The sequence below is a fragment of the Heloderma suspectum genome, chromosome 2 (genome assembly GCF_057233095.1).
Source record: "Heloderma suspectum isolate Gila_16-S chromosome 2, 16-S_ref, whole genome shotgun sequence".
In the NCBI taxonomy this organism is placed as follows: Eukaryota; Metazoa; Chordata; class Lepidosauria; order Squamata; family Helodermatidae; genus Heloderma; species Heloderma suspectum.
The window spans coordinates 171,847,887-171,857,187 of record NC_139459.1 but is presented as its reverse complement, the minus strand read 5'-3'; the positions used below and the strand labels follow the sequence as shown (position 1 = coordinate 171,857,187).

General features: G+C 46.8%; 1 long non-coding RNA gene across 1 annotated transcript; it reads left to right on the top strand.

The window, feature by feature from the left end:
* Nucleotides 1-4,468: 4,468 nt before the first annotated feature.
* On the top strand, nucleotides 4,469-8,276 carry LOC146353249 (uncharacterized). Its single transcript, XR_014788020.1, has 3 exons — nucleotides 4,469-4,627; nucleotides 5,849-6,024; nucleotides 6,775-8,276. It is a non-coding gene; the product is annotated as an uncharacterized LOC146353249 (long non-coding RNA).
* Nucleotides 8,277-9,301: the final 1,025 nt, after the last annotated feature.

Below are 9,301 nucleotides of genomic sequence, written 5' to 3'. Positions count from 1 at the left end.
CAACAAGGCCACTCAGGCACCCTGAAATGGGAGACAGTTTGGGAGCAACTATTACCCTGTTGCATCACCACCCCCAGGATGACACAACTGCCTCCCCCCATCCATATCTCCTTCTGCCTTCTACTGTTAAAATGGCCACTTGTTTCCTCCTGCCCCTTTTTGAAACCATCTCTCCTGCCAGCAGGTAATAACTGCAGCAGCAGCTCTGATAAAAATAGAACAGGCAGGCCAATGTAAAAAACAAACCAGTAACCACTTCCCCTGTCCCCTACCTCCAGCAAGCGGGGTGGCCCTCCCACTCCCCAAAAGTGGTTCCCCCAAACACAGTATGTTATCTAAGCCATTCTTTCACCAGCTATGAAAGGCAGGCCAGTGTTACTATCCCCCATGTTGCAGACTGGGGACAAAGGCTAACAGAAAAGCAGCTTGGTTAAGCCTAACCCATGTTTTCATGGCCAAAGTGAGATTTGAAATCTAGACTTCTCTCGGCTCCTAGTCTTTTTTTGCATCAGCCCTTATAAAACAGCAACCTGTTAAGGAACAAACCATTTAGAGGAATGTCTCAAACATGACTACAAATTACCAGCAGTGAGTAGGCATACCTAATATCAGCAGCTTCCTCCTACATTCCCAGAAGAGGGAGGGTGTAAACTGGTCATCCTGTGGAAGAATGATTCACAGTGTGATCTTATGCATGTTTATTCAGAAGTAAGTCCCACTCTCTTCAATGGAGCTGACTCCCTCGGGCAGCCCTCCCCAACCTCGCACCCCCCAGATGTGTTGGACTACAATTCCCATACTCCCCAGCCATCTCCAACCAGGGGGAGGGCCCGATATGTTGGGCTACGGCCATTGGCCATGCTGGCTTGGGCTGATGGGAGTTGTAGTCCAACACATCTGGAGAGCACTGGGTTGAGAAAGCCACCATTCCTCAAACTGCACCCTCACCATAAGCCATGGGCAAAGCAGTCCCTTACCTTGGGACCCAGGAAACCTCAGCAAATCCCAGCTATATATAAATTAGAAATGACTTACCTGAAGGGAGCATTACTTTGGGCCAAACGTCATGTGACAATAAACACGCCACAGTAGCTACTGAGAATAAAATGAAAATAGTATCCACTGGGGAGCCCAGCCAGCATTGGGAGTGCGTTTAACCCTTTCCACCTTTGCTGTGGTCCTGATGAAAATTGCCTCCCAATGAAGCTGCTATTGACATCAATAGGAGCTTCCCTCTTGTACCAAATAGTTGGAGGCAGGGATAGAGGCGGGGGAGAAAAAGTGGCATCTTTTTCAAACTGCCTGGGAGAAAACAAACCATCAGATAGATAGCAAACCTCTGATAGATGCTATGCTCCCACTTTCCCATGCTCAACTGGGGTTAAAGAATTCAGTATACATTGTTGAAGGGAATTATCTATCAAATTACTCAAAAGCCAGGTTAAGAGCTGCGGTTAGCTTCAAGCTGTTCTCTGCTTTCAGTGCAGTCATTTAGTTTGGGTTGCTTTGAGACTGAGGATGGAAAGCCAAAGTATACACACCCAGCTGCTCTGTGGGCAGAAATATGGTGCCATTTTACTACCACTTAATTGCATAAAGTTTAAACATCTCTCCCCCCAACTCTCTCTCAACAATGGTTAGAGTTCATACCTAAAAAAAACCCTGAGCCTCTGCTCAGACCTGAGGTAAGAGAATTATCGCTGTAGGTTTTCCGTCTGCATTTCTGATTTTAAGGAGAACAAAATGAATAATGACCAAACCAGGCATTACAAGAGACACTCAGAAGAAGTAAAGCCCCACTCCCTAGGACTGTCTTCTCCAACCTGGTCCCCTTCAGATGTGTTGGACTACAACTCCCATCAACCTCAGACAGCATGGCCATTGACTGCCTTCACTCCACATCAGTAGTCCAAGCTAGTGGAGGCTGGTGGCTCCCATTTCAGTGGGGCAGTAAATGTGCTCTGGGTCTCAGTCAGAACTCTAAAGGAGCTATCCAAAGTGCTGAACCCCATTCCCAAAACGGGCTCAGCACCTGGGATAGCTCCTTTCGAGTTCTGACTGAAACCTAGAGTGGATATATAGCCCCATCAAAATATGAGCCACCAGCCTCCACTGGGGACAGCTTTGGCCTAGTTCTCAAGGAAGTGGTAAACTTGTCTTTGGGTTGTACCACCTGAGATACAGGTAGGGGGATCTGATGATTGAATGTTTATGCAAAATAACATTAAATTAAATTTCAAATCCCTCATGTAAAAAACTAGCATGGCAGGAAGAAGGTTAATGTAGAACCCTTCTCATCATCTAGTTTTCAATGCATAGGGTTTTTTTTTTTAAATGTATGTAGGAGCATTCACCCATAGGAGCTCTCATCTGCAGTATGAAGTCGGAGAGCCCAGACACAGTGAGAACTAGGCTTCTGTGTCTCTTCCCTTGTAGCAGCTAAGTTTGGCCCTACCCATTATATGTGAAAACATAGAATGCAAAGTGGAAGAGAGGCAGTTGTAATCGGAATAAGCATTCTAGCCGATGTGGGTGGTTCCACATGCAATCCAAATGGTTTTAAGCTATATGTGAGGAGGAGGAGGAGAAGGAGGAGGCAGCGATGCCTGAAGAAGCAGAAGCAGAAGAAAGCAACTTTCTGTTTGGGGGCTGTGGTTATGTAACCTCTGTTTATGCTGGCTAAGAGCTGTAGTTGTCTCTCTCCCTTTCTGTAAGTGCCGCTCATTCTGCTTGCTCTTTTGCATTTACATACAGTTGCCAAGTTGCAACCTGGAGGGTCTCTCTCTACCTTTGTGCCCTTCCTTCCTCTCCATCTGTTCTCCTCCCCCGCCTGCTGTTTGGTGCACCTGGCACCTGGCATGCTATAGCATAGGGAGACAGATGGAGGATGAAAAGAGCAGGGAACGAACAGGCAGGAGAAGCCAGCAATGGCTGTCCCATCACCCACTCCACCAGTAATTTTAAAGGTACACAGCAAATGCCTGGGTTGTGATCTGGCAAGCTTTCGTTTATATTTGTTTTGGATTCTGAATAAGTGTTTGTTTTAGCCCGATGGTGTTGGTGGCATTAATGTGTCTTTAACAGCAGCTGGAAAAGCAGACATTAAGCAGATGAAGCTTTCCCCATCATCACTTCATCTCTATGCCAGAAAAACCTTCAGTTGCTAAACTGTCAGGCAGCTGCTGAAGAAACATCAACAAGGCCAGTATAAAGAAAAGTTGGCAGCCCGAATTCTTGTCTCTTTAAGAGCTCTGAAGCTAGGTAGCACTAAGTAAGTGCAACACCTTTAGCACGGGGATGATTATAGTTTTAGTCCAGTACATCTGGAGGGCACCAGGTTGGGGAAGGCCGTTTGAAAGGACGTAGGGGTCACTCTAACTCAGCCTCCCGCAACTTGGCACCCTCCAGATGTTTTGGACTACATATCCCAGCATTCCTGACCATTATTTAGTCACACCCTGCTTTGGAACATGAAATGGAACTTTAGCAGATGCAGTTTTCTCTGCCCTGGATGAGAAAGAAGTTGCACTTGCTCCCATTCCCTCTTCTGCACAAGACTAATTCTACAGAAGTCCTCTTGCCTCCTGGTGCCAGGCTGCCCGATCCAGAACCTGAGATGTTTGCTTCCTTCTGTTTTTCTATTTCATTTTGTTGATTACATTTCTATACCCCCCAATAGCTGAAGCTCTGGGCGGTTTACAATACATTACAAAAACCATAGAAGGAAAAATATCCTGCCATGTGGATCTCCTTACATCGTGGTAGCCCTGTGATGGGAAAAATTGCTCTGGGCAAAATTCCCCCTCTCTAGAGACAACAGGGCAAAACCCGGCTATTCTACGGAGGATGCGGTTTGCAGAGTGCCAGGAAGCGAAGGCGGATTTGTCTGTGCAGTTCCCATGTCTCCCAGTAGATGGCAGGCGCGTCCCGCTTCAGTCGGTTTCCATCCACGTTGGCATCCCGTACTAACTTGGTGGGTGTTATGAGGTTGCTGCTGCCGGTGCCAGGGAGGGTTATGCAACCGCTGAGGATGACGAATCCCTCCTGGCTGAATCACACCTCCACACACGCATCATCGCAGCCTCCTAAAACCCTCCTCCTCCTCCTCCTCAGCCAAGTGCACAGCTGATCTTGGTGGCCCTGCTCTGTGTGAGCTCCAGGGCGCTCGTTTGACCCCGGAATCGATCTGGGATGTTCAGAAAGAGATGCTGCAGCAGCCCGGGGTGTGTGAGTGGAGAGTGGGGAGTGCGTGTGTGTGAGAGAGCGCGCGAGAGTGAGCGAGCGAGCGAGCGTGCACTGAGTGGGGGGTGTTATGCAGCAGAGAATACAGGAGAAAGACTTAACAGGGCCCATAGCCGGCTTCTTGCAAAAGCTCCCCCCCTCCCGTTCCCCTGCAGAGTTCTGTATGTTGGCAGGGGGCGTTGCACCTGGTGGCCATCACAGAGTGGCTGTGTGTCTTCTTTTACAGAGGACAGTCCTCTATTTGAAGAGATCCCAGAGAGGACAGTCTTCTATTTAACGGTGTCTTCTATTTGAAGGGCTGTCTGGTCCAAGTCCAGTTTAAAGATAAAGAACCATAAGAACTGTTGCCCAGCAGCATTTGGCACCTGAGCAGCCAACTGAGCAGGTAGGCACACAGATCACCTGGCCGCAGTCTTCCGCACTATGGTGAGATGTACTGCATTTCTACTGAAATCATAATTAATTTGCACATGCACGCACGCACGCACGCACACGCACACACATACATACATAGGTCGTAGCGCATGCAGATTTTGTGCAAATAATTTCCCCCTTTTGTCCTCTTTTTTGGCAATGCATTTACTCTTTTGGGGCGATTCATGTAGCCACCCTAATACAGTTGCCAACTGACCAGAAAAGCAACCACCACCACCAGCTGGATTTGCTGTTACTCTTCCTTGCATGACAAGCTTGCATGAGAGCCAGTGTGGTGTAGTGGCAAGAGTGTTGGACTGGGAGCTGGGAGATCCGGGTTCTAGTCCCCACTCAGCTGTGGAAGCTCACTGGGTGACTTTGGGCCAGTCACACACTCTCAGCCCAACCTACCTCACAGGGTTGTTGTTGTGAGGATAAAATGGAGAGGAGGAGGATAATGTAAGCCGCCTTGAGTTCCTTGCAAGAGGAAAAAAGGCGGGATAGAAATGCAATACTAAATAAATAAATAAATAAATAAGCTGCATCTGCCAAAATTCCTTCTAATATGCAACTTGGAAAAGAAACTGGAGCCTTATCCTCTTTTGAAACTGGCCACCCTTCAACCTCTGCAGATCAAACTGCTGTTGAAGTCACTTTCATCAAGATCCCACTATGTGTTCACATACATGGTGAAAACCTTCCAAACTTTGCTCTCCGAATCACTATATGTGCCTGATAAAGTAGCCAAGGAAACCTCAAGCCACAGTAAATATCGTTAAGCCTTGAAGGTGCAACATGACTCTGTTGTTTTCAATTTGAGATCTTTCTTCATGTAATTTTTTGAAGTATCAAAGGTTCAAAGTCATGTATGTCAGCATTTACAAACATTGAAAAAAATCTGGACTCCAACCAGCCTTGTAAATATGAAGTCCTGTCCAGCAGGACTTCCCCATTATCCCATGCTATGTTCCCACATCCTAGTTTTGCTAGAGATGAGAAAATGCTTGTAGTAGGAAGGGGAAGCGACACTTCCTCTTCTCTCAAAGGAGGAAGCCAGGTCTGGCTCCAAGGCTGTGCTGGCAGGAAGGAGTGTTAATCTGGGGGCAAAAAACAGAAATAATATTTTTAGAGTAGTGGAACTGTTCAGGAAGAATCCTCACTGTGTTGAGCATGCATACCTTTTCTTTCCAAGGCTGAGCTCTTAAGGGAAAAAAAGGTTGTGCCAATTTGAAGGAGCAGCTGGCTGTGCGTCGTTCTGATTGGCTGTTCCCCGTTTCACCAAGAAACCCCTCCCCGATCTTCAGAGATAGAGGAGGAGATTGGCCGATCTATTATGATATCACAAAGTTGTGAATAATCTTGATGCTGGTATGTAATTTTTCTGGAGTTTTACTTCCCATGAAAGAGACTTTTCAGTCCATGCTTGTGTCAAACTTGACACTTTTGTGTGTGGGCGGAGGAGAGGTACACTTACATGTCAGTGTGTTTGTAAGGGTCAGGATTATTTGGGACTCATAGTCCCGGGGCAGAAGAATCTTGTGTGGTACCCCATCCCCAGAGACATTTCGCACTTTTAAACAGTTTCCTTTTCTTTGATAATAAGGCAATGAATGAACAGATACGTCTATGAAAGTTCATGTGATGTGTTACAAATATATTTTAAAACAGGTGGAGAACCTGTGGCCCTCTAGGTGTTGTTGACTCCAATGCCCATCAGCCACAGCCATCATGGTCCATGGTCTGGGATGATGGGAGTTATAGTCCAACAACCTTTGGGCTGCAGGATCCTTGCTTTGAAAGGTGAACAGCCCACTTGAAACATGAGGAAGGGACAAGGGGCAAGACTAACGGCTGAGCCAGCATTTGATTCACTGGTATGCACGTCTGTCATTTCAGTTGTGAAGCCAGGAGGAAGCTGGGTTTGCTCCATAGCTGAGGGACATGCTGTGAGCCCTCTTTATGCGATGTCTGTTGTCACCATAACATATTCCTCCAAGGAGAATTTTAGGAAGATGTACCTGACTGATAATAAAGAAATAGTTCTTAAACTTGATTGTATTGAGGACCAGTATTCCAGTTTGTTTGTTCTTTGCTGACCACTGTATTTTCTTACCTTAGGACCACCCCTTTGGAAAGACGCTCAGAAGGCCTCCTGAATCAAAATGTGACTGCTATACTTGTCCTCTTTGGCCATAATCCAACAAAGTTACATGCAGATTTGTAGCCAGGGGGAGTAGGGATGTGGTGGCCTGATCCTCCCAGGAAAATTCCTGCCCCAACTCCTCTGAATTGTCAGCATTTTTTTTAAAGTAAGTTAGTAGCCCTTATGGAGGTATAAGGAGAGACACGGCAGCAGTATTTTACCCAATAGCTCAGTAAAAAGTATCATGCTTCCTCTTCTGATGTTCTGGCAAATGCCATCATGCCCTCCAATACTGCACAGATGAAAATAGGGATACACTCTTTGTTACACCCCTATTTTCACACCACCCCAAATATTTACCTGTGCAACCACTCCCCCATCTATTACACTGTATTAATTGACTATATAACAGTCCTATATTGACCTTTGGAGAAGAGTGTGTTAGTAAACTGACCTGGATTTCTGGATGGCCTGGAAGTATCTTGACCATTTTGGGGTGCATCTCTCTCTCTGCCACACACCATTTCTAGAGAGAGATTTTCATAGGAACACAGGAAGCTGCCTTATACAGATTCAGACCATTGGTCTATCTAGCCCTGTATTGTCGACACTGGGCCGGTGCGCATGATCAAAAGAAGCCATGGTGGCTTATTTAAATCGTGGTATGTGCTGGGCACGATTACCATAATCACCACCTGGGCACGGCTTGTCGTGTCATCCAAACCTGAGTGAGCATGACTTGTCAAGAGGGGGAAACAACCCTCCAATAACTCTACAACAGCTTGCCAGGGGGTCAGGCAGGATTCTTTCCCAGCCCTACTTAGAGATGCCAGGGATTGAACCAGGGACCTTCTATATGCAAAGCAGGTGCTCTGCCACTGAGCTACAGCCCCTCCTGCGAATGCCCCCCTTTCGTAGTTTTCAGGTCAGTCAGACTGAGAGGTAGAGACTGGTCCAAGGTGCCCCATTCAGCTTTGATAGCTGAGCAGGAAATTAAACCTGGCTCAGTCTCAAGGTCAACTACTCATTTCATTTAAAGATGTGTAATGGTACTGCAACACTCTTAAGTTGCTTTGGGATGGAGTGATGGGGACTAGAGAAATGGAGTGCTTAAGCTTTTCCTCTCTTGCCATTTCTCTACTTCAAATTACCCCTAATGTGCCACTCTGAGGCAATCCCAGATCTGACACCCTGTAAAGAGAAATAGCCATTTGAGGTGGCTATTTGCAGACAGGAAAAATCGGGGTGGGTAAGTAAAGTACCCCTTTTTTCTGCTGCTTCTCTACTCCCAAAGCCACTTTTCAAGAAAAAAGGGGTGGGGCAAGGTCTGGCTACCATTTACAGTACAATTATGTGTAATGCATAGTTTATCCCCTAGATTGCAGAGAGCTACTTCACCATCAATCATGATGCTTATTGGGTGACCTTGGAACAGATTAACCTTTTTAATTAAAGGATGTTTGAATTTACAAGCTAGAAGTGAAAGGCTGTATATCATTCCCCAGAAATGTGGGTGCATGCATAGGAGAGATCGGTGGGCAACTATCACCACTTGTGTATGGTATGGCGTGCAAGTCCTTTTGAGTATGAGAGAGCGACAGCTCTAAGGAAGCAGATCTGAGTAATGACTGTCCAAATATAAAGAGGGAGGGAGGCCAGGCCCCATCTTGTATCCTGTTCCACTGATCACAGCCTCTGGTTGTGGGTTCTTCATCATGTTCAGGGGGTCCTCTGAGGGTATTCTCTGTGGTTGTCACTGGAGTGTCCAGCCACTCTTTCTGGCTAAGCTAATACACAGAATTGTTGTAAGAAAAAAAAAAGCCAGTGGGAGGAAAGGTTTGTTTGTATGTTGCCTTCAGCTCCTTAAGCAGCCTTCCCCAATCTGGTGTCCTCCAGGTGTTTTAAACTGTAACTCCCATAGTTCCCAGCCAGCCAGCATAGCCTTTGGCCATGCTGGATGGGAATTATGGGAGTTGGAGTCCAACACATCGAAAGTCACCAGGTTGGGGAAAGCTGCCTTAGAGGAAGAGCAGGATAAAAAAGGGGCCTTCAGGCATTCCTTAGGTAATTTGGCCTTAGGCCCAACCAAACAGGCTCCAGCCCAAGAAAGCTTCTGCCACGGTACATGTCTTAGCCTTTCAGGTGCCAGGGGATATTTTTGTGGGTTTCCCACCTGTAAAGTGTTCGATGTCGTGCCTCTTGGAGTTTTTGTGACAATGATGATAAGGACTGCAAAGCACGCTGCATAATAGAATAAGAATGGCTGTTAAGGCGACAGCGATCTCCTCTGTATAGGAAGCTGCCCTTCCTGTCCTCTGACAGGAAGAAAACCGGGTGAAAATAATCCCTCGGAAACAGCTTGCAGGAAATGGCTGCAAACAGGGGAAGGGCGGTGGTGGGAACGGAAGCTTGAGGCTGGAGAACCATAACTGTGCGTGTGGAAGAGAGAGGCCGATGCACGTTGGGACAGCTAATTCCCCCTATAAGGCCTGCAGACTCCCT